This window comes from Pungitius pungitius, chromosome 20, assembly GCF_949316345.1.
Source record: "Pungitius pungitius chromosome 20, fPunPun2.1, whole genome shotgun sequence".
Taxonomy (NCBI): Eukaryota; Metazoa; Chordata; class Actinopteri; order Perciformes; family Gasterosteidae; genus Pungitius; species Pungitius pungitius.
In genome coordinates this window covers 15,117,188-15,124,483 of record NC_084919.1, presented here as the reverse complement: position 1 = coordinate 15,124,483, position 7,296 = coordinate 15,117,188, and positions in this window count along the sequence as shown.

Below are 7,296 nucleotides of genomic sequence, written 5' to 3'. Positions count from 1 at the left end.
TGTTAAGTCATCTGGGAAGTAGCACTAAATACAGATTGAATATTGGCCTGCACATTTAAATTCTACTAGCCACATTACATTACACACCCTTAATTGTGAAAGGAGTTTAAATGTTTTATATACCATTGATCATCCCTTTTATTCAGATAGATTCCAAAGTGAGTCGTGGTTTCTTGTCTACCTGAAATAAGGGGTTTTGATGCATATGAAATTCCCTCTCTAGAAGGCCCTACGCCAGAACCATCCATCCATCCATCTTCAAACCGCAATCCTGCACTCAGGGTCGCGGGGGGGGCTGGAGTCCATCCCAGCCAACTTCGGGCGAGAGACGGGGTTCACCCTGGATTGGTCGCCAGCCAATTGAAGGGCAACCCATAGACAAACAACCATTCACACTCATATCCATACACCTATGGGCAATTTAGAGTTCTTTGGACTGCGGGAGTAAGCCGGAGTAACCGGAGAGAACCCACGCAGACACAGGGAGAACATGCAGACTCCACACAGAACTACGCCAGAACGAGACCAGCAAAAACAGTCAGAATCGATAGTTCAGATGTCTTACCGTACGGCCGTGATAATCTTACATGTCGTTTTTATATGTTTCTTGAACGATTCTGTTTCTTCACAACAAAACGTATTGACCCTTTGTTCATGTATTTTATCTCTTTTAAATGAACAGGACTCAATGTGGAAATGTCTGTCGAATTAAACAGGACATTCAACGACAACTTAAACAATAAATTAAGTGATGAATACAAGACACTTGAGTCAAGTATTAATAAAGTGGTAAGTCCATTAATAACACTGCATTAAAATGATTATTTTTTTCCCAGTTCTTCATGTTCCAATATTGATGTTATTAACCACATTTCTCCCACAGTTAGTTAACCAGTATCAAGGAATCACAGGGTTTCTTGGAGTTTTTGTGACCGGTTTCAGGTAAAGGCAACTTTTCCATCAAAAATGTTTTTAGTTGATGTACAAAATTTTACACCCCGGCGATGACTTGTCTTTGTTCAAACAGAGAAGGAAGCGTAATTACAGAGTTTACTGTTCAGACAACAAAAGTTATTGGGAGTGAAGTGGCGATAGCAAATAAAGAGCTCATCAGTGCAATGAAGGATATTGCTCCTGTGATTGGCTCAGTTACTGCAGTGTTCAACAGTAAGTTTAAGAACAAGAGTACGTATTATTCACCTTTATTGAATTATAATCTGATATATTTTAAATCTTTCAAAGGTAAAATCCCTATAAACCTCATGAACACATCTTCTATTTTCACTGGCCAAACCATGAAGCTGATGTGTGAGGTTTCTAAGGAGTTGGATATAGGAAACATTTCTGGCTTCATATGGAAATTCAATGGAAATAATATAAATACCAATCAGGTATCATCATCACTATCAGGCTCGACCTCAAACCTTACTGTTAAGAATGTCGTCCCTCTTGATATTGGTAAGTCATAGCTTGCTGAAGTTGTTAACTAATAAACAATCAATTACCATGAAATCACTTTGCAACCATAAAGTATTTATGATCAGTGATGATTGGCAGTTGGTGGTAACATCAGGGTATCAATGCGTGTGAATGGGCGAATGATAGCCTTTTGTATTAAATCACTTTTTAGTGGTTTGAAGACTTATATCTATATTGAATATTTCTTTTGACAGTCCATTTCCTATTTTACACTTATGCTGTGCCTGGGTTAAAGTTCTAAATTGATCAAACTGACAACACTCGGAAACAGTCTTATGGTCTAATGCCTCAAAATGTGAGCAATATTTACTAAAGGGATTTAAATAAACCTTTTATGCAGAAATCCCTGAGAAACAATCATTTAAATGCTTCAATAAGACTACATTTACCGTCAACACTGATTGGACATCCTCTTAGGTGCCACATTTTCCTTTTCAACTGGGGTACTAGCTACAGTCATCTGGGAAAGTAATGTCAATGTGTCAGTGTCAACATGTTTAGTCTAAGATACATTTAAAGGTTAAATGTATAAAAAAAAGTAAAGTGTTTGTTTATTTTACACCAGACAATGTAATCATTGACATTTGTTTCTCTTAATTACAGGACTATACGAATGTACTACGACGGGCGGAATCATATCGTACAGTCAAAAAAGAGATGTGAAAAAAGAGAATATTGAACAAGCTCCCTTCATACGACTAAAGAGACAAGTCAATGTTAAATGTGATGGGGGGGGGCAAGTAACAAACATTACGTGCTGTGTGCAACCCCCTTATATGGTCAAGTGGTTCAGTGGTTCAGAAAATTTGACCTCTAGTATGTATAATGGTATGTATGACCTCTGGTATGTATAAAATTCCTCAACATATATATGTACATATATGTGTGTGTGTGTGTGTGTGTGTGTGTGTATATATGGACTCAGCTGTTTTACAGTTTCTCTCATTAACACTGACAAATGTTCACAGATCCCTCTACCAAAATGAACTGCGTCAACTATACATACCCCCTAGAGAGCTGCAGAAAGCCACCAGTTTTCACTTGTAAAGTTAATAACTTGGAATATGAAGATAAAACAGAGATTACCGTTTTCACAGACGGTAAGAGCAACTCATGCTGCGCTCACACCAAAAGTGAAGCAAATTTTCACAAACTCTTTACTTGCTTGAGTGTATGCGGCAGACTAGTTGTTATTAAATTGCTTCATTTGCTCCTGAATTGTACGCTTTTTCATGTCTTTCACGTCCTCCACGCCTGGATTCTACTTGTGCGAATAATTTGCTCAGCTTTTGGTGTGAACTAAACATTAACGTGTTTTTTTTTCCTTTAAAATATATTTTTTTGTTTTTTTTATCTGTTTGTGTGATATTAATTGATTATTTAACTCTTTAGAAGTTTCATGTAAGGATCAACTGTACGGTGTTGGAAAAGAAGGCACAATATCAAGCATAGACTGTGAGACAGATCTAGAAGGGTTCAAGAGCGCGCGGTGTGTGTCAAAAAACTGGAGCGTTTTGGAGGACACCTGCATCGTACCAAGAATCAAGGAGTTGTTATTTGCATCAGAGGTAGGGAATCCATTATGCTACTTCACCAATATGTGGCTTCAAGTTTTGGTCTGTGTCATAGCATCATCATCAGGTCAATCAGTACTTTGACATAGTCACTAGTCTGCTAAATTGAATTGAAAGGATTTTATAGAAAACATACAACAGACAGACAACTGGTAAGTGATGTTTCTATTATTATAAATTGTTTCTGTGATGGCAGGTCTGTGCCATATCCTGCGCTTAAGGTAATATCAGCGTCAGACTTGCAGTTGACGATGCCCCCACCAAATAATATAAAACAATATTTATCTAATTTTACTACAAGGAAATTCCATTTGTGTTGAGTTCAGAAAACCTCCTTTTAACACAGCCGAACCTGAGAGTCTTCCCCACACACTCCTGGTTCTTCCCTGTCTCTCTCCCTGCAAGTTAACTTTTTTTATATGATTCATTTAATTCCTGACAAACTTCAAGATGTAGAACCAGGACCTTCAGTAATTGGATGAAGAAATATTTAAGTAATAAGCTGTCAGATGGAGCAGGCTACAGGTACAGCAGCTGTCTATAGCTAAACTATTGAGTATCTGCTGGCAGATACCTAATATTAAAGGACGGATCGATATCATCCTTAAGGCTAGCCCATTTTTCCATCCTGCCCTACAATCTGTAGCAGTTTCTAGAAGCCAGAAGAAAAACATCACTCCATTTGTTATGAATGATTTTCATTTTGTTTTTAATGTTTCATTCTTTTAGCGTTTGACTGAAGAAACAGTGGAAGACTTTGTAAAACATCTAAGCACAGCTGTCCAAAATATTTCAACTAGTATTTTGAAGTCACCTGCAACCATATCCGCTATTATTGACATCTTGAAGAACATTGCGGCCCATGTTGGTGAGATGGTCACTGAAAATCTTTTAAAGGTAAGTTAAACCTTCTGTTCTGTAGACTCTTAATATAAGTTATGTGTGTACTTTTTATGATGTACTCCCCTTAAAATTAAATATCTCTTTACCTGCAGGGTGTACTTGAAACAGTTGATGTCATTATTGGTGATGATTCAAGACAGTCCTGGGCAACTCTAAACGCAAATGAAACCAGAAATGCAAGCTCAAGTTTATTGGGCTCAATGGAGTTTCTCGCTGGTAGACTGGTCGGGGAGGTGGCCTTGCAGACTCAACGGATCCTGTTAAACAGAACATCATTCAACAACTCCTTTAGGGCAGATTTTAATTCCAGCATCTCTATAAATATACCAGAGATCAACCTTTCTGACGTCTTTATAACCACCATCACCTTTTCTACACTCAACAATGTAATGCCAGTGCGAAACTCCAGCAGCAATGAGAGCCAAACTTTAGACCTTGCCGTCAACGCTGCTGTTGTGCTAGTTAAAATAAATGTAACAATTCAAAATGTTACTCTGAGCTACAGCAAGCTGAACAAGTCGTTGTCTCAGGGCCCACAGTGCGTCTTTTGGAACTTTACACTCTTTAAAAATTTTGGCGCTTGGGACAGTGAGGGCTGTGCATTTGTTTCCGACATAAACAACACGGTAACCTGTAACTGCAACCATCTCACCTCCTTCTCAATTCTGATGGCAACCAACATCCCTCGAGAAATCAGATTTGCCTTGGATGTAATAACCTATGTTGGTGTTGGGATATCACTGGCAAGCCTAGTAATATGTCTAATAATTGAAGGATACGTTTGGAAAGCCATGACCAAAAATAGCACTTCATTCATGCGTCATGTTTCCATCGTTAACAGTGCCGTGTCTCTGTTGATTGCAAACATCTGTTTCATCATCGGAGCCTCTATTGCAGATAATTCCCTTGAAAACCCAGAAGGGGATCATTTGGTTCCAGTTAGTCCATGCAGCACAGCAACATTTTTTGGGCATTTTTTCTACCTCGCTCTGTTCTTTTGGATGCTGGTGTCAGGCCTACTGCTCTTCTACCGGACTGTCATGGTGTTCTCTCACACGTCCAAGTCAACCATGTTGGGGATTGGCTTTGCATTAGGCTATGTATGCCCCCTGATTATAGCGGTTATTACTGTTGCTGCCACAGCACCAGGAAAAGAATACATCAGGAAAGAAGATGCCTGTTGGCTCAACTGGTCTGAGACAAAGGCCCTGCTGGCGATGGTGATACCTGCCTTGACCATAGTTTCGATCAACCTTTTAATAGTGTTCGTGGTCGTGTTCAAAATGCTACGAAGAGGTGTGGGAGATGCTGCCCAAGCAGATGAGAAGCACACAGTGGTGGTCATTCTAAGGTGTGTGGTCATTTTGACTCCTTTATTCGGACTGACATGGGCTTTAGGAGTCGGAACCATAATAACTTCAACAAATCAGGGAATCCACATTGCCTTCGCCTTCTTCAATTCACTACAGGTATTTGCCACAGTTGAAATGACGGTTGTGATTGAATAATTATGTAGCAGAATATTTGTGTAAAAAAATTCTAAAGAAATGTGCATGTCATCCATCTTTCTTTAGGGTTTCTTCATTTTAGTGTTCGGGACCCTATTCGATTCAAGGGTATGTTGGCTTTCAAAAAATAATTTTACATGTTAAAAAATGGACTCAATTGCTTCTGTAAGAGATATATAGTTAATAGGTAATACTATAGCTTAGCATCGAATAGCAGCTAATGACAACAAGCATTATTGTACTGTAATTTGACATGATTTTTATTGTGCCTGCAGATCCGTTCTATCCTGTTGAAAAAATTACCTACGTCAAGCACAGGCTCAAACCATACATCAAGGGTAAGTCATTTTATATCCCAAACTGTTACATAACATCTTTTAAATTACATAGTTTTTCTTTGTTCCGTATGAATTTTTATTGTAGATTCATCTACACACATAAATCTCAAGTCTCTGAAGCATTCACTTCATTTTACATTCATTCATTTTTTTCTACCATAGACTACAAGTGGTGGCCTTTCCTCTCACAACGGACTAAACTGGATAAATCGACTGCTCAGAAAAAGAAGTAGTTCTTTTAATTGTAGTCATTTTTTCATCTGTTTGAATTAGCTGTTAACAATTTTTTTCTCATCTTTTAGATATCTACCATGTGTCAGAAGCAGCAACCTCAAGCAGCACCGGTGCAGCAGAGTCCTTTATCAATACTTGAGTCAACGCACTCAAACTGTTAACATTACGTGTATTTAATGACCGTTTCAAACAATCAGGTAGTTTTCTTTACAAAACCAAACTAAAAGGCACCAAGTTCCGTTGGATGTTCCCAGTTGTCTAATAAGCACTGAAGCACTAGAAAAGAAAGCATGACGTGTCTGAACTTAAAGTTTTATGCTGTTCAATGACAATTAACTCTTTTGTTAGCTTCTTTTTTTTTATTTTTGGACTTTCGAATTATTGGATTCATTAAAAAGTAATTTTCGTTCAACTCTGCGTTTGAGTCCTGCATCTGCCTGCACGCACCAGCCTGACACATATATGAAAAGCTCTCATACACATATGAAATGTACATACAACATACTAGTGAAATGTGCTCATGTACACAGCTGAAATGCTCTTGCATAATAGTGTGAAATAAAACGATTCAGTGGTGAATACGAGTAAAATAATTAAAAGGAAGGCCTTCCTTTCCACTCCACAAAGTCCACACCAGGAAGTGCATGTGCTCTTAATGGATTTGAGGTAGTACTTCAACCACAATGCATGTTCACCTGATCCTCTTCGACACCAGATCCTCTTCTTTCACATCCAAACTTTTTTTTTTGAGGTTTATTTGTTTATTTAAAAGGATCCCCATTAACTGACGCTGAGACGACAGCTAGTCTTCCTGGGGTCCAAAAAAAATACATAAAAAAACAGTAATCACAATCACTCACAAATATATCATATATAAATATACACAAAAGACAAGAAAAAGTAAAAAAAAAACAATTCTGAAAGTACTGATTAAAGTAATAAAAATAATGCAAAACAAAAGGGCACATGATACAACCTCGCTCAACCATTCCAGACAATATTATTGTAAGCTATTATTGCACTAGGGTGTTAAAAACAAATACAGTCTTAATCTTTTTTTAAAAACAGTTTTTCCCTTGATTTCACGAACCCCAACTGGAAGATTGTTCCAAAGTACAATTGATCTATAAAACACTGTCCTTTTCATAAAGTCGGATTTAGGTAGGGGTAAGGAAATCTGATGACTATTCGCCCCTCTTGTGTAATGTGAATGCATATCTGAATAGTAAATTATATTGTCATAAAGAAATTTAGGAATTT